The sequence below is a fragment of the Chrysemys picta genome, chromosome 9, assembly GCF_011386835.1.
Source record: "Chrysemys picta bellii isolate R12L10 chromosome 9, ASM1138683v2, whole genome shotgun sequence".
Taxonomy (NCBI): domain Eukaryota; kingdom Metazoa; phylum Chordata; order Testudines; family Emydidae; genus Chrysemys; species Chrysemys picta.
In genome coordinates, this window is record NC_088799.1 from 45903655 (window position 1) to 45922392 (window position 18738).

Here is an 18738-nt window from a genome sequence, read left to right on the forward strand (position 1 = left end):
GGGCATCATCCCAACACCCCATGATGCATCGGTTCGCATCCCAGCAATCCCTCTGCTTCCGTCCACAATTGGCGCCATCTTTCAATTGGCGCTCTGTCTTCCCTTTCGGTCTGTGGGAATGGAGCCTGAACTGCTGAGGAATATGCTGACGAGTTTCGCCAGCACATCACGTTTGGCAGTCGGGTTATTCCTTAAGATCCAAAGTGACAGTGAGGACTCCGACTAGATCGACTCGAGTAATGCATACGACACGAGATTGCTTGTGGCATTCACGGACATGCTCACCACCGTCAAACGGCATTTTTGAGCTCAGGAAACAAAGCACTGAGTGGTGGGATCACATCATCATGCAAGTCTGGGATGACAAGCAGTGGCTGCGGAACTTTCGCATGAGAAAAGCCACTTTCATGGGACTGTGTGAGGAGCTTGCCCTGACCCTGTGGCGAAAGGACACGAGATTGAGAGCTGCCCTGATAGTGGAGAAGCAGCTAGCTATTGCAATCTGGAAGCTGGCAACTACGGACAGCTAACCAGTGGCTAACCAGTTTTGAGTGGGGAAGTCGACCATTGGAATCGTGTAGATGCAAGTTTGCAGGGCCATTAATCACATCTTCCTCAGAATAACCGTGACTCTGGGTAACGTGCAGGACATTGTGGCTGGCTTTGCACAAATGGGTTTCTCTAACTGTGGAGGGGCGCTAGATGGGACGCATATTCCAATACTGGCACCAGCCCACCTAGCCTCGGAGGACGTTAATCGGAAGGGCTATTTCTCTATGGTTCTCCAGGCGCTTGTGGAAACCGTGGGCGTTTCATTGACATGAACACAGGCTGGCCCGGAAAGGTGCATGATGCACACATCTTTCAGAACACTGGCCTGTTCAGGAAGCTGCAAGCCGGGACTTTTTTCCCAGACCAGAAGATCACCGTAGGGGAAGTCGAAATGCCCAGTGTGATCCTTGGAGATCCCGCTTACCCTTTAATGCCGTGGCTCATGAAACCCTACACAGGGAGCCTTGACAGCAGCAAGGAGTGGTTCAACAACAGGCTGAGCCAGTGCAGAATGACTGTGGAGTGTGCTTTTGGCTGTTTAAAGGGCCACTGGCGCTCTCTGCATGGGAAGCTGGACCTGGCCGATAACAGCTTCCCCGCGGTTATATCCGCGTGCTGTACCCTCCATAACATTTGTGAAGGGAAGGGTGAAATATTAACTCAGGCCTGGAACTCGGCGGTTCAACACCTGGAGGCTGAATTTGAACAGCCAGAGAGCAGGGCTATAAGAAGGGCCCAGCGTGGGGCTGCAAGGATTAGGGATGCCTTGAGGGAGCAATTTGAAGCTGAAAGCCACCAGTAATGTCTGGTGCCCTGCACGGGAGTGAAGTGCAGTGGTTCCAATGTTAGTAGGAATCTGTGTTTGCTACGTATGATACACTGACTTGCGGTGCCTGTTGCTTTCCTGGGCTAAGGTATCTTTTACTTTATGCAATAATAAAGAATGTTTTCAAAGCAAAAAAATCCATTTATTGAAAAGAAAATGCATTTATTGAAAAGAAACACAATTGCTTGAGAAAGAGAAAAGGCAAAGGGGTGGAGTGGGGAACGGGACAATCACAGATTTGCATATGTCCTGTGATCATACTCAGCCTTCCTGTTTGGAGTGCTTTGCAATGAGTGCTGCACTTCAGGATGGCTATACTGTATGGTGATAGGGGTTGAGTGCAGTGGGTAAGGGTCGTAGTTTTCAGGGCTGAGTGGTGAAGCTACAGGTGTTGGAGGCAGCTGGTGGCAATAAGAACCCGGATGTTGGGGAAAGTGGATTGGAGGTGACATGGGGGCACAAGGGAAAGAGTTTTGGGACAAGGGCTGCGGGGGGGGGGGGGAGGGGCAGGCGTGGTAGTGCTCCGCCTGCATGGCTACGAGCGCCTGGATCGAGTCCGCTTGGCCAGTGCAGGGTTAAAGTGAAGGAGCTGCAGAATGCCTACCGCAAAGCCTGCGAGGCAAACAGCCACTCCGGTGCTGCCCCTGTGACCTGCCATTTTTATAAGTGCACTGGCCCCTTTCCATCATGTCCCTTGATATCTGCCCGAAGGTATCATAATTCCTACATCTGGAGCGCAGCTGGGACTGGACAGCTTCCTCCCCCCAAACACTGATGAGGTTCAGCACCTCGCCATTGCTCCATACTGGGGATTGCCTGGCACGTGGAGGCATGGTCACCTGGAAAGATTCGCTGAGAGCACTCCACGCCTGGCTGAGCAAACAGGAAGGGGATTTTCAAAATTCCCAGAGCATTTAAAGGGCGGGTCTGATGGTTGGTCACCTGAGGGCAGGGCAGTAGAGTTCAAACTGATGACCAGAGTGGCTAGAACAGGCATTGTTGGACACTTCTGGAGGCCAATCAGAGCGCCTTAACAGACCAGGGTGTCCACACTGGCGCCGTGGCGCTCCAGCAGGGGCACATCAAATGTTATTCCACTCGCCGAGGTGGAGTACCAGGAGCGCTCTAGCCGCGGAGTCAGAGTGCTCTACGGGCCTTGCCAGTGTGGATGCGTTGTGAGTTAGAGCGCACTGGGCTGCTTTAATGTCCTCTAACTCGCAAGTGTAGCCCTTAGATCGACCTAGCTACATCGTTCAGGGGTGTGAAAAATTCCCACATCTGAGTGCCGAAGTTAAGATGACCTAACCCCAATGTACGTGCAGCTAGGTCCACTGACCTAGCTACACTGCTCAGAGAGATGGACTAACTGCAGCGACGGTAAAAAAGCCCTTCCATCACTGTAGCGCCAGTAGTGTAGACATGGCTTAAGAGTGACCACACTATTCCTGAATATCTCCATGTGTACACAAACCCTAAGTGTTCAGTTTCAGGTTCTCTGCCACAAATTTAACTAAAGCTAAAGAGAGAGAAATGAAAAATCCCCCAAAGAGTAAAGTTTCTAAGCAACCCCTACATCTCTAAAATGACATAATACATATAAGAAAAATAATGGCAAGACCTTGTGTAAATCTTTATTTACATGGAGAGTCACACTGAGGTAACTGAACTACTTGTGAGAGTAAGGAAGACTTTCATGCGGAAGGTTTGGTGAAACTGGCCCTTAAATCAGCACAAAGAAGGTATGTTCATTTATTTTGTCAGAAAGAACAATCCATTTTTTCCATTGACAAGTTTTGAGGTCACTTTAATATTTAGGCCCTGATCCTGCAATGAGCTATGGGTAGGCAAACCCCTGAGCCAGGCAGAGCTCACTGGAGAACCAAGATCATACATTTTCACTGTTCCAGTACAGCAGTCTTTCATGTCACTTTTATAATCCTGTGTTATGAAGTGAACTATACATCAACTGTAAAACGCTGCTTTGGTGTATAAGGTTTGTGCAGTGAGTTAATTTTTTTTAAACCAAATTTTTACCCATAATTTGGATACGCTTAAAATTATATGAAAGGAAAAATTTGACAGATGTGACATACCTTTTGTGCTTCTGTAATTAAAATTGGCAAGAAAAGTTGCTCCCTAACATAATCTTAATTTCTTGTATTGCGCAAGGGGATCTAAACCCTTGAAAAACCCAGCTACTTCATAATAAAAAAAGTTTTAATTAAACTGAGCCAAAGGTTAACTGAAAAAGGCAAAAAGCTGTTCCAACTTGTTTTTATCTATTAATCTTTGGTATTCATATAGTACCAATCACTGTTGTAGCTGGCATTTTTCTGGTGGCCCTACCATTTTCTGTAAAAAATAAATACTGTAAATGTTTACCCTTACAGTTGTGAAGAAAACTTTTGGAATGTGAACCACTGTGCTTCTCTTTTCCTGAGTCTGCAGACAACCTGAAACAATAGATTGGAGAGATGTGAATTTCCCCATTCATCTAAACTCTTTGGGGCAGGGACCATCTCATACAGCTCCCCCATAAACTTCAATTTCATCACATTAGCACATGTTAAAGTCTATGCTGTCTAAGGGCTATGCTACACATTGCCTGATTTAGGAACAACTGTTCCTGAATAACTCCATGGGGTAGGCCTGATCTATACTACAAATTTACGCCAGCATAATTATATTGGCTAGGAGTGTAAAAAATCATAACCCCTAACCAATATAGCTATGCTGGGAAAAAAAAAAAAAACAGTCCAGTGCAAACCCAATTATTCCAACCGAAGAGTACTTTTGTCAGCACAGCTAATGTTGTTCGGGAAGGTGGTATTAGGGCTAGTCTACACTAGAAAAAGGTTGACCTAGCTACATCATCAGAGTTGTGAAAAATCTGCACCCTCAGAGATGTAGTTAAGACGACCTAAGCCCCAGTGTAGACAGTGCTAGGTCAACAGAAGAACCTGCTTGTTGTTGTAGTAAGTGTCTATAGCTATATATACCCTCCCTAAATGACGTAAGCTACAGCATATGAAGATTCTTTTGCAGGATAAACTGCATCTACATGGGTTTTTTTTGCCAGCATGTTGGCTAGAGGGATGATTTTTTTCATATTCTGACATAAGTTGTATAGGCAAAACTTTGTAGTGTAGACTTGGCCCAAGTGTAGACAAGCCCTAAGGCCAGGTCTACATTATAAAAGGTTTGCCAGATTGACCACTGAAGCCCGACCTGATCTTGGAAACCCTTGTTTAGGAGTTTCTGTATTGTTAATTCATATGTTAAAATAAACTAAGCTGCTTAAGAACAGCTGTTATAAAAGTAGGGGAAACTCTATAAAGAATTATTTCAAATAGGCTTTGCTATCAGCAGTAGACCTAGTGAGGCCTAGCAGTTAGCATAAACAGTTGACATAAGTTAGCTTGAGTGTTTGGCTTAGGTTATAAGGATTTTTGCAATATAGATCTTGTAATAAATAAGTAAACTGGAAAAGAACAAAAACCAGGGGGACTTTTAGTATGTGTAAACATGAAGTTAACTGCATTGATGCGTTAGAAATATTAGGAAATGTACCGAGGCATGTGGCTTGTGTCAACAATCAGAACCCCAGTTATGGTTTTCTGGATAGCCCTACATGAACCTTAGGCTGGAAAATAATCTAAATATGGTACCTGGGTGTGTGGGTGCTCAGGGAAAAGGAGTATAAAAAAAGATGTATGCCCAATCTCTGATGTGTGCATCGGGGTGATCAGATGGTGGAAGCCGGGAGCATTACATCCCACTTACGATGTTCTGCACTGACTCTTTCTTCTATCTTCACCAGTCTCTACTATATTGTGAGTATGTCAGCAGGGACTGCTTTATTCTTTATGTGTTTTCTGTGTATTAATGCTTATTAGGGCTGTCGATTAATCGCAGTTAACTCACGCAATTAACTCAAAATTTTTTATTAATCGTGATTAATCGCAGTTTTAATCACACTGTTAAACAATAGAATACCAATTGAAAATTATTAAGTATTTTGGATGTTTTTCTACATTTTCAAATATTTGATTTCAATTTGCAACACAGAATACAAAGTGTACAGTGCTCACTTTATATTTATTTTTAGTATAAATATTTGCTCTATAAAAATGATAATAAAAAGAAATAGTATTTTTCAATTCACCTCATACAAGTACTGTAGTGCAATCTCTTTATCAGGAAAGTTGAACTTACAAATGTAGAATTATGTACAAAAAAACCCTGCACTCAAAAATAAAACAGTGTAAAATTTTAGAGCCTACAAGTCCACTTAGGCCTAGTTCCAGTTCAGTCAATCACTAATACAAACACGTTTGTTTACATTTGCGGGGGATAATACTGCCCGCTTGTTATTTACATCGCATGAAAAAGAGAATAGATGTTCGCATGGCACTGTGGTAGTCGGCATTGCTAGGTATCTAAGTGTCAGATATGCTAAACATTTGTAAGCGCCTTCATGCTTTGGCCAATATTCCAGAGGACATGCCTCCATGCCGATGATGCTTGTTAAAAAAATAATACACCTCTACCCCAATATAACGCTGTCCTCGGGAGCCAAAAAATCTTACCGCGTTATAGGTGAAACTGCGTTATACTGAACTTGCTTTGATCCGCCGAAGTGTGCAGCCCCGCCCCCACCGGAGCGCTGCTTTACCGTGTTATATCCGAATTCATGTTATATCGGGTCATGTTACATTGGGGTAGAGGTGTACGTTAATTAAGTTTGTGACTGAACTCCTTGGGGGGGAATTGTATGTCTCCTGCTCTGTTTTACCTGCATTCTGCCATATATTTCATGTTATGGCAGTCTTGCACGATGACCCAGCACATGTTGTTCGATTTAAGAAGACTTTCACTGCAGATTTGACAAAATGCAAAGAAGATACCAATGTGAGATTTCTAAAGATAGCTACAGCACTTGACACAAGGTTTAAGAATCTGAAGTGCCTTCCAAAATCTGAGAGGGACGAGGTATAGAGCATGTTTTCAGAAGACTTAAAAGAGCAACACTCCAATGAGGAAACTACAGAATCCGAACCACCAAAAAAGAAAATCAATCTTTTGTTGGTGGCATCTGACTGAGATGATGAAAATGAACATGCGTCGGTCCACACTGCTTTGGATTGTTATTGAGCAGAACCCTTCATCAGCATGGAAGCATGTATTCTGGAATGGTGGCTGAAGCATGAAGGGACATATAAATCTTTACCGCATCTGGCCGGTAAATATCTTTCGACGCTGGCTACAATAGTGCCATGCAAACGCCTGTTCTCACTTTCAGGTGACATTGTAAACAAGAAGCAGGCAGCATTATCTTTTGCAAATGTAAACAAACGTGTTTGTCTGTAGCGATTGGCTGAACAAGAAGTAGGACTGAGTAGACTTGTAGGCTGTAAGTTTTACATTGTTTTATTTTTGAGTGCAGGTTTTTTTTGTACATAATTCTACATTTGTAAGTTCAACTTTCCTGATAAAGAGATTGCACTACAGTACTTGTATGAGGTGAATTGAAAAATACTATTTCTTTTATCATTTTTACAGTGCAAATATTTGTACTAAAAATAAAGTGAGCACTGTACACTTTGTATTCTGCGTTGTAATTGAAATCAATATTTGAAAATGTAGAAAATATCCAAAAATATTTAAATAAATGGTATTCTATTATTAACAGAGCAATTAATGGTGATTTATTTTTCTAATTGCTTGACAGCCCTAACGATTATCCATGGATTTATTTGGATAATTCAAGTTTCTAAGTGTGGCCCACCAATCTCATAATAATTTCAAGTAGCCACCTGACTAAAGAACCTGTGATTAGTGACTTGTGTAATCTGCACCCCAAATTAATGAAAGACTACAGTCAGTATACCTCTACTGGCAAACCCATCTACTGTACATATAGCTTGCCCTGGCAAAAATTGCTTTTGTCAGGATAGTTTATACTGGTTCCCTGAGCAAAATAAGACACATGGGCAAAAGCACTTTTATGCCAGTATAACTGTATCTACACTAGGGCTTTTGCCAGTATAGAAATGTCATAAGAAAAAGATCACACCCTTACCAACATTAATACAGTGGCAAAAGTTGCTAATGTAAACCTGGCCCAGAGCCTTGTCTTTACCAGGAAAACAGGTGTTTTTTTTATCACATTACTAACACATGGTAAAAACAAACAAAATCCAAATCCATAGTCTGGCTGCACCCTAGGAGTTTTGGAATGTGTGTAGTACTAGGTGTTATCTACTCTAACAACACACCTTTAATCCTAGTCAAGACAAAGCTATGTGTTTGTATAGCACTGTCCTAGTGCAACGACCTTGGGTCGGCCTCTACTGTAATACAACTAAATAAATACCAGTGTTTATGCTGAAGCCTAATAACTGCATTTTACTTCTCATTCTAATTATTTTAATGATTATTTTAACAAACATATCCAGTGGATGTGCTTTATTCCACATAGTTGGACATCATAAATCAAATACGGAAAAGACTGTTCATCTAGTCCATCCTTCTGACCAAAATAGGATTGTTCCCTACAGTATATTCTCTAACTTTTGTTCAGTCTGCTTTTAAAAAGGTGATGTATAAAAGGGGGAAAATGTTTCTTTTTTTGTTTCTGTGTGACATTAGAAAGGTCTAAAAAGTTTCAGGGATTTTTAAGAGTTTTTTTCTGCTTGTTATTTTACACTAGAAATTCGGGTCTTGCATGCTCTTGAAATCTGTGACTGAAGAACTGACGTGCAGTACACTAAAACCACTCCTAATGCCTTAATTCAATGGGATTTCCTTATGTCACGTTTAATTGAAATCAGTGGGAGTTTTGAGCGTGTAACAATGGCAAGATTGGTTTTATACTTACGTTTATACACCTGAATATTTCTTTGTTAAAAAAATCCCATAGAAACACAGAAATAGAAAAAAGATGCATTGTACCATCAAGGCGGTAAAAATCATGGACAAAAGCCAGGAAATTGAAGGCTGATATTGTCTTCAATTTACACTGTTGACCTTTTCCTGTTTACAGCCACTTGAGTCAATGGCAGAGCGTGGGTTACTGGCTTTTGTCTGATTGCATCACAGCCCTAACATTATTTAAATACAGATTTTGCATACGTTATAAATCTATGTCCTGAAACTTGAGTGCTATTTCACCAGGTATTATCAGGAGGATTCTATTTATACTTTGTGCCCTGAGGGCTAACTGCATGTTAGCACAGTTATAATCCAAGAGTGTTTCAAGGTTGCTGTTCCCCACCCCCTCTCCCCATACACACACACAAGAGTGAAACGGCAAAAAACTGCTACAAAAGGTTGCAACATAAAGGTCTACTGAGGTCAATGGGAGTTTTGCCTAAGTGAGTTGTGAGGCCCATGTGGCGATATTCCCAGGCTGAGGCAATGTACTCATAACTTGTTTACTCTATGTACTGTCGGTATGAACACTACTACAAAAATAGAAGCCTGGTACCACTCTTCCCAGTGCATGATTTACCAGACTCTAGATTATTTGCAATAGAAACAATATATGGTAAAGAGACACAGTTGTGTTGCTGTGTCACTGTCAACTAAAAGAAGAACAGGAGTACTTGTGGCACCTTAGAGACTAAACCCCTCTGTTTCTAATCTGTGATTTGGAATTATTTAGGACAATCAGTGTGGGACAGGAAGCACTTAACTGCTTTGAGAAGCATTGCCAAATATCTCATTTTAATACTCGTTTAATCCCACTTTGGACTTGTCTATACTAGAAATTAAAAAAAAAAACCGTTTTTAAATAGGCACAGTTGCCTAAGTTTTTAAAAAGGTTTAAATGGCAGTTCAGACCTAACAAATGCATTTCAAAACTAGTTCAGACTAACATGCAATTCAGGGTCTGTCTATACCGGGGAGATTCTGTTCTGCAAAAGAGGGGCAAGGCTTTACTATGGGCACGTCTTCATTGGCAACGTCTTCACCCAGCAGCGCTTAATGTGTAGTCTCGGCACAGCGCTGGTAGCTATTCCCCTCCTGGAGGTGGGTTTTTTATAGCGCGGGAAGAGCTTTAACGTTGCTAGTGAAGACGTAGCCCTCCACAAACAGTTGTTCCGGGTAAAAAAAAAAAGCCATGTTTGCGGAGTTTCTAGTATTTACATGGAGCTAGTCAACTGGCAGCCTGTTACCTGGAATCACACAACACAAGGGCGCTTGCAGCCATAGGCGCTGTGCGCGTACCACTGCCAGGGCCACAGGGGGAGGCACACAAGGGAGCAGCCCTGGCCTCCACACCTGGCACTTCCCGACATGGCCCGCACCGCGCTGAGCCGGGTCGGTCTCTCCCGGAGCCCGCTCTACACAACTACTCTAGGCGGCGGCCTGGACAACAGCCTGGCCCGCCCGTCCCCTTCCCTCGGGCTCCGGCTGGAGACCGTCCGGCGGCGAACCAAGGGGATGGGGGAGGAATGCCTCAGACTGGCGCCAGGGATGATAACCATCCCGACCTCCACGGGCCACCACAAGGTGTGCGCATGCGTGTTACTACAATGGGCTCCCTCAAGGCACTACCAGCATCATGGGCTGCCACGTGTGCGCACGCGCGCGCCCTCCAGCTCACCTTCACCCGGGGAAGCCTTAGCGACAACCCATCTCCTCGCCCGAATATTTCTGCCCAATCAGACCGAAGCAGCACCAAAGTCCCGCCTCCTGCTCCCTTTTTATCCAATCGCCAGTACCCTTAACCCCCCCCCCCCAACACCGTTGTTATTAGGAGGAGGATAAGAAAGGAAGGATCCAAATTACTAAATACCGAGGGGTGCAGCGCCACCCCTTCCCTCCGTTGTGGTTTGCCCTAGTCCACATACTCCAAGGGGGGGAAGAAAGAACGTTACTACCCTCTCTAGGCCCTGTAGTACCCTCGCCGGGCCCGGAGGGGTTACTGTGATGGGGGGGCAGCACCTCTTCCCCCCGAGAAAGGGTCATCCCCTGTGATCGGCTCAACCACAACGTGTCCCGCCGCGACTGACACAGCCGGCACACGGGGGGCCCCGGCGAGGAGCCCGGTTCTCTGAGGCTCCGCGCCTGCGCCAGGTCTGTCCCCCTGCGGCCAAGCCCCGGGCCCCTCAGCAAGCCCAGCCTGCGCCCCCTCCCCGCCAGGCTGGGGACCGCTCCGTACCTAGAGACCGGATGCTCGGGGAGGGGAACTTGACACCCACCTGGGGGGGGGGGGGGGAACGTTACTAGGCGCCCAGAGACCGGCAGGCTCAGCCTCCTGCTCCCTTGTCCACGAGCTGTGGGGTAGGGGTCTGTCACAGCAGCGGGTGGGTGAGGCGCTGTGGCCTGCCATGGGCAGGAGGTCAGACAAGATGAGCACGATGGTTCCTTCTGGGCTTAAAGTCTATGGTCCCTGCCCCAGGCTGCTTTACACCCGTCCCCGCTGGCAGCAGACAACCCGGTGTGCTGGGACACGGCTCCTGGCCCCAGCCCCTGGAGCCCCCCAACACACAGGGTGACTGCCGCTGTGATTCGCTGACAGCTACGCACAGACACCCGTTACCTCTCAGTCCTGGCTCCTGCAGATTTGCTGGTGCTGGGAAGTGGGGCTGCTGCTTGTGCTCTGGTTCTGCCTTTTTTGTTTTAGGGCTGTCTCTCTAGCTCCAGCTCAACTCAAAACAAAGGAGACCCTGAGAAACATGTGACCTGCCAAAGCCAAAACACATGATGTCAGTGACACGCCAGCCAGTGGGAGCACAGCGGCAGAAGTACTTGGGAGATGTAGTTCAAAGAGACCACAGCGATGCAAACATCCGTGTCACGTCGTTTGCCTGCCCATTTTTGTCCATGGTCAGAGTTGAAGCTGGTATTTTAAACCATTAGCAACTATCAAGGGCCAACTTCCCAAAAATAATTGCACCACCCATATAAAATATAGATACACCCAGGTATTTGTTGGCATGTATAATTTACACATGAATTTTCTGAATGGAACCAGAACTGAATAGTCTTAACTGCAGTGAAAATTTAGTCCTTAGCTGTAACTTGAGGTAATATTTTCAGAAGGCCACTTCCAAAAATGAGCCCACAATCTTGGTGAGTGCAACCATCAGTGCTCACAAAAGTTCTGATTTATGCCCTTGGCTGTTAGGACATTATATATTGGGAAATTATTCATAAGTGAAATTTTTAAACTAGATTTCTTGTTCGATAGTCAATGTTTCAATTCTGATTTAGTTGAAAGAAGAAAAAACTAGTGAAGAGGAAATTGGAAGCAGAACAGGCAAAAAGAAAATGAGAGGCTCAGTGAAAAATATTCTCCAACACCCACTGATATACAGTATTACAGCCTTACAAATTATCATGTAATTTTAGCAGCCTAAATCCAAAATCTACTCAACTCCCTTTATCAAGATTATAATGAAAAAAACCCAACAATTTATATTTTACTCCTCTTACCAAAAAAAAAAAAAAAAAAAATGAACCTTCACCCTGAGTGAGAATAATTTTGCAATCTGACAGTACCATATCTTTCAAATTAAAGCACTGTTTTCTCTTCAGTTGTTGCATTTTGTATCTGGTGCTTCTGTGTCCCCCAAAATCTACAAATGTATTTTTGGGGCCTACCCAATATATATTAGGAAAGTACACAACTGACTAATGAATATGACAATGTCTCCTCTCATAAATAGGCCCCAAAATAGGAAATAGTTAAAAAAGAAAAAAAGAGAGGATCTTTACTTCATCTACTCCAGCTACAATCTCCCCCAATTAATCTCTGTTCTCCAATATACACAGTGTTGTCAGTAGGCACCATTTAATTGTGTTTAACACAAATGTCAGGATTTTTCCTTCTTGCTCACTTCAGGAAAAGCTGTAATTTTGGCAAGATTGGCTCCAAGGATTGTATGAGAACAACACTGCTCCGATACCGCTGAATTTCTAAGGCACCTGAGTGCATAGCTAGTTCACTGCATGAGGAAAAAAGGGGCCAAGATGTCACTCAGACTCTCCCTCCCACTCTGTAGAGATGGGGAGAAGAGGAAATAGTATAATTCCTGGTTATATTTAGGTAGTAGTTTCTCTGCATGCCCAGCTCTTCACAATCTGCCATGTCCTCACCTGCTACCAGTGCTAGTGAAGCAGTAACAGATGAAGGAGGCAGCAGTACAAGGAAATTTAGACCTACAAACAGCTCACTTCTCTGCAGGTTGAAGAAAGCAGTAATGAGTTGGGGTGTTATAATAATTGAGCCTACAAATTTACTTTAATTATGAGCTCAACTGTAAAAGTATTTAAAAGTTCATGAAATGTAACAATAACCTACAATCATAAATGTTGATGGGAAAAGGTACAAAAAGGAGACAGAAAAACTGAATAAGTCTAAACTAAAAGGCCTGCTGATCGGTTCAAAGACTGTTAAAATCATGCTTGATGCAAACAAGATGTGGAACCAGAAATCAGTGAACCAAAACTGGTGTGTCAGAAACAAGGCTTAATTGGTGGACAAAATAATGAGGGAATGGGCTATCCACCAATCATTCCTTTTTTGTGTTCTTAAACAAAGAGACTTGTGTGTGTGTGTGTGTGTGTGTGGGAAGTATAAGAAGAACAGACAGAGACTACTGGAGTGAGCTTCCCCATCATGGCTTCCATCCTCACTGTCTCCTGGGACTCTGGACCTTCATCATAATCCTGAGGGATGTCTTGATCAGGTCAGGCCAGAGAGGTATCCAGAGGACAATAGCAGCCTTGGCAGCTCCAGTTGAATCCCAACCACCACCTGAGATGAAATGGGATTAGACTTTAAAAACAGCAGTAACGAGCAGATTCAGTTCATCTCAACTAACTTCTCTCTTCCCCAAAAGGACAGTTATTACCATATTTGACACCATCTAACATACTGTCAAACAAGGATGTTTTTTCCTTCTAAAAACTCTCTGTAGCTAAAGGAAAAGGGAACAAGAAATTTTGTGAAAATGAAAGCCTTACTTAATACTTTATATTTCAATTGCTTTAACTCCTTTTCTTTCTTCTCCATATCTGTAATAAAAGGTTAAAAGGTTTTTGAATGGTGTTTGAGCCATGGTATGAAGCAGGCTGAAGTCTCTGTATACCAAATCTTGTTTCAGAGTAGCAGCCGTGTTAGTCTGTATCCGCAAAAAGAACAGGAGTACTTGTGGCACCTTAGAGACTAACAAATTTATTAGAGCATAAGCTTTCATGGGCTACAGCCCACTTCTTCGGATGCATATAGAGTGGAACATATATCACACAGTGGTTCACATTCCAAAAGTTTTCTTCCTGCCTCCCAAAGCCCTTGGGCGCAGCCCCCCCACCCCCGGAGGCCTGGGACACCCCCCACCCTCTGCAGAGGCCTGGGATGCCCCCTGCAGGGGGGCTGTGTAAGGCACCACAATCTCTAGAGATGGCCCTGCATGGCAGATCAAGTGATGCTTCTCCCTAATTTCAGAAATCACAGGACCCACAAGCAACAGGTTTGATGTGTGCCTTCTGTCTCCTGCACAGTGAAGGAAGTGTTGCTGAGTGTAGGTAAGGTTATTGGCTGTGCTAATATAAAATCTGCCTCTTGAATGAGTAAATCTATAGTGATTTTCCTGGTTCAAGAGCAGTTTGTGAATAATTTGGAACAGGAGGGACTCTGGATCAAGGAGTCTTTTGCTCCAGTTTTCCTCTTGTTTCCTCCTGCTAGTAAAGTAGCCTTTCCAGTGCCCACTCTTCCTCCCTTGCTTCACAGTGACTCTAGTGTATGATTGCTCCCATTATAGGAATGTAGTTTCTGCTGTTGGGATGATTCCGCTGGGCTGCAAAAACCCAAATGGCGGGCATGGTATGTCATTCCGGTGCCAGGATTATGTGGTTCTAAGTAACTGTGAACAGCCCTTGAACCTGGTGTTAAAGGACCACATAGATGGGACAGATTATACAGTGTTTGCTACCTCTGCAAATATGAATTTTTTCCTGCATGGAGACCCTGGTCATTTGAGAGGTTCCTGCCCATGCACTTCTGGCTTGGGGGCCTCTGGTAAGAATATGGGATCCCAGGATAGTGGGGAGGGAGTTGGGACATCAAGGAACCAGCAGGAGACAGAGCCTGCATCTGTACCGCCAGATTCTATCCTCCCACTCGCCATATGTGGTCTGCTGTTGTCTAGGGAGCAGCCTCCCTAGAAGAAGCCTCTGTTGTGATCCCATCACTTGTGCTTGGAAAGAAGCAAGTCCTGGAGGTTGAGGAGCACCTCCCTGCAGAGGAAGCAGAGAGAGATTCTAGAGATGGGGGTGAAGAACACTCTGATGAGATGGATTTATGTGGGACTGTTTCTAAAGGGGCTAAGACTTTGGAGGCACATGAGATTCTGGAAGTGGTTGAGGATGGAGCTGTGTGTCCTGAGAAGGAGGACAGCATTGTGCTGGGGGGGGGGGGGGGGGGTTAGCTCCATGCCTAGAGTTCTCAATGCGTGCTGTCTTCCCTTTGGATGGTAAATCCTCAAGTCCACAATCCTGTATACTGCAGTGATGACACTATGTCCCAGCCTGGGACTGTACTGCCTTCCACTCTTGGGAAAATAGATATGACAGCTGCTCCTACTGAATCTCTCTCCTTCGCAATTGTGAATGTTACAATAGTAGCTCAATGTTCTTCTGAGTTGGCAGAGTCTGAGGGAGCTAGAAGAGATTGTTGATGATGTCACTGACTCTTCACTGGTTCCTGATGCCCCAGCCAGTCAGCTATCTAGGAAGAGTAGGTACAGTATGCAAGAGATTAATGACTTTTTGGATAGCACTAAAGGAAAGTGGGGATTTGAGGTTGAGGCCTATTTCCCTGATTTCCCTAGCCTCTGTTTGCCAGAAGCTGGGAATGGGCGACAGGGGATGTACTACCTGTTCTGTTCATTCCCTCTGGGGCACCTTGCATTGGCCACTGTCAGAAGACAGAATACTGGGCTAGATGGACCTCTGCTCTGACCCAGTATGGCCATTCTTATGTTCTTATGATTTACAGTGCTTTGTTCACTTAGCTGCCCTTGTCTTGAAAGATACCTCGGTTGATCATAGGAAATGTTTCCATCTCAAAAAGTTGTTGAGCAAGGTGAGGAAGTATGTGGGGATTGTTCAAGATATATTGGCCTCCCAATGGCTCATTTTTCCCCAGATACTTCCACTTTCCATTGTTTCTCTCTGCTCTTTGACTCTCTCCTTCTAGTCTCCATGGTGCTGCTCAACTTTGGCTTTCTAAATATTAATGGTTGCTGGGGCCATAAAAGGGCACAACTCTTTGAATTTCTCAGACAAAAATGGGCTGATCTAGTCCTTTTGCAAGAGACCCACTCGGACCCTGATAATCAGGGAAACTGGTTGAAGGAATGGAAAGGGGGAAGTTTTCTTGAGCCATGACTCTAATGTCACTGCTGTGGTAGCTGTTCTCTTTTCCTGGGGTGCAGGGGCGTAGATCCTGTCTGTAAAGAAGTTTGTGCAGGGCCGGTTCCTCCAGCTGGGGAGACATACTGGTATTGTTGTTTTTAATCTTTTTACTGTGTATGTCCCTACTGTGGGGTGAGATTGTCTCTCCTTTCTGCAGACACTTACCCATTCCATGCTTGGCTGTGAACCCGATACTATTATTGTCCTGGGAGGTGATTTGAATTGCACTGTAGATTATGTTTTAGATAGGAACCATGAGGAGCCACACCCTCAGGCAGCCAGAGAAGGGTATTGTCTCCTGCACACCTTTGGGCTAGTAGATGTTTGGAGGTTCTCTCACCTCACTGTTAGGCAGTACTGTGGGCTGAAGGCTACTCCCAAACACATCTCAGATGCTAGACTGGATCACTTTTATACCATGAAGGACAGTGTGAATATGTTTGTTTGGTCCTCGGTGTTTCCCACTCACTTGTCTGATCACTGTATTTCTCCCTCTTCCTGCCTGTGCTTCTCAATGGTGCTTTAACAGCAAATTATTAAAGGACTTGAATTTCACCCAGATATTCACTGGTTTCAGAGTAGCAGCCGTATTAGTCTGTATCCGCAAAAAGAACAGGAGTACTTGTGGCACCTTAGAGACTAACAAATTTATTAGAGCGTAAGCTTTCGTGGGCTACAGCCCACTTCTTTGGATATATATGTTCCATTCTATATGCATCCGAAGAAGTGGACTGTAGCCCACGAAAGCTTATGCTCTAATAAATTTGTTAGTCTCTAAGGTGCCACAAGTACTCCTGTTCTTTTTGCAGATATTCACTGTGGTTTGGGAGCTTGGCGGCAGCAAAAGCCCCTATATGAATCCTTAAGACAGCGGTGGGGTGTCGAGACGGTCCAGATCCAACTGTTCTGCTAGCAGCATATCCAGGCCTCCACATGGTCCTTGCATCAGGCCACTAGTGCCCTGGAATGAGATATCTTGGACCTTCATGGCAACCTTGCAGATGGCAATCATGGCGATCTTGGTACAGATTCACCAAACTCTAAATGAGATGTACTGACTCCTGAGATAGTTGTTGGAAGAGAAGATGCAGGGGGCCCTGAGATGGGCCTTTTTTATCCAGCTATAGGACACGCATGTTCTCAGAAGGTTTTTTTTTCAGGTTGGAGAAAAAAGACAACGGACCATCAGCAGATCTCTTGTCTTTGGCTGCTGGATGGTCATTTGATGACTGACCCTGCTGAGGTCCAGAAAGCAACTGTTTTCTTTTACAGTACTCTGTATTCGCCTGAAACCTATGACATGCTGGCACCAGCAGAGCTGCATCAGGGGTTACTAATCTAACTGGTGAGATGCAGTGGTGCCTTGATGCCCCGCTGTCACTACAGAAGCTCTCTGTTGCAGTCCAACAGCTCTCTACAGGCAAGGCCCCAGGTATTGATGGGCTGCCATCTGAATTCTACAAACATTTCCGACATCTTATTGGTCCTGACTTTTTTCCACTGGTGCTGGAGTGTATCCAGGAGAAAGAACTCCTTCTCAGTTGCCCCAGAGTAGTGATTTCCCTGTTGCACAGAAAAGAGAACCTCTGTGATTTACAGAATTGGAGATCTATTTTCCCTTCTCTGCTCTGATAATAAGATTATATCCAGGGCCGTAGCCAATTGGCTGAAGGACTACCTGGACTCTTTGATACACCCTGATCAAATATATCCTATTCCTAATAGCTGTATTTTTGATAATTTGTTCTTAATTAATGATGTTTTTATTGTTAGCAAACTTTCTAATCTGGATGTAGGGCTTGTTTCAGAGGACCAGGAGAAGGTCTTTGATAGAGTTAACCATAGTTATTTTTTAAAAATGTTAGAAGCTAGTGTTCATGTCATATTTTTTATCGTACCATAACTTTTTTAGTGTCTTAAGGATTAATGGGGGTCTTAGCTGCTGCTCCCCAGTCTGCAGGGGCATATGTAAAGGTGCCCTCTGTCTGGGAAGTTATATGCCCAGTGTCTGGAGCCATTCCTGCACCTTCTTAGAAGCCGTTTGACTGGCTTGATCTATGCCAGGGAGGCTGATGATTTCCTGGTTTATCTGTTGGCCTGTGTAGACGATGTCTCAGTTTTCATCATGTCTGAAGGTGACATGCAGGCGCTTTGTGCTTGTTCACAAATATACGAACAAGTGTCCGCTGCTTGAATTACCTGGAGTAAGAGTAATTTGATTTTATGGGGCTCTTGGCAATGCAGCAGTCCCTGACTGCTGCCCCAACAATTACAATGGGGCATCTCTGGGATTAAGGTGTTGGGGATTTTGATTTGAACAATACATGGGAAGGGGCTGAGGAGAAGATGCAGGGCTACCTGCAGAAATAGCACTGGCTTCTTCCTGGACTCTCTTTTAAGGGATGTGTTTTGATTGCTAACAGCCTTGAGACCTCCCCCAGGTCTCCTGGACCAGATTCAGAAGCACATTAATCACTTTTTTTTGAATGGTTACCACTGCTTGCACCCTGCTTTGCTGTTCCTGCCACTAGATGAGGGTAGCCAGGGGCTCATTGACCTAGTCAGCAGGGTGGTGGCTTTTCACCTGCGGTCTGTTCAACGGCTGCTGTGCTCTGATTCCCTTGCCCTCTCTCCTCCTCTGTGCTGGGGGGATGGGTTTTGACCTTTACTTGCTTTTGTTGGCACTTGGTCAAGTACAGAGTCTAGATTTGCCTCCATTCTTTTTTTAGCCTGTGGCTCTTGGAAGAGACACTGTTTTTAATCCACTTTTCCCCCTCTGAAGCTCTTTCCTCCAGGAGCCTGCTTTTTCTGCGTTTACTCCAAGTGGCTTGACAAAGCTGTCCCACCTGATTGTTCCATGTGGGTCATACTGGAAATCGGCAGCAACTTTTGCTTCTCAGACCAGAATCCAGTCTGTGTGTTTTTTGGAT

At 44.6% G+C, this 18738-nt stretch overlaps 1 protein-coding gene across 3 annotated transcripts in view; it reads right to left on the minus strand.

Moving 5' to 3' along the window:
• Nucleotides 1-11100, minus strand: part of KLHL24 (kelch like family member 24) — a 46966-nt gene extending 35866 nt beyond the window's left edge. The window contains exons 1-2 of one of the 3 annotated variants that reach the window (XM_005282467.5): nucleotides 10929-11100; nucleotides 3767-3831 (exon numbers count right to left, since the gene is read on the minus strand). The gene's annotated coding sequence lies outside the window, so the exon portion shown is untranslated. Of the gene's footprint in view, nucleotides 1-3760; nucleotides 3832-10928 lie in introns of all 3 variants that reach the window. The other 2 variants (XM_042853542.2, XM_005282468.5) reach the window with 2 other exon arrangements.
• Nucleotides 11101-18738: the final 7638 nt, after the last annotated feature.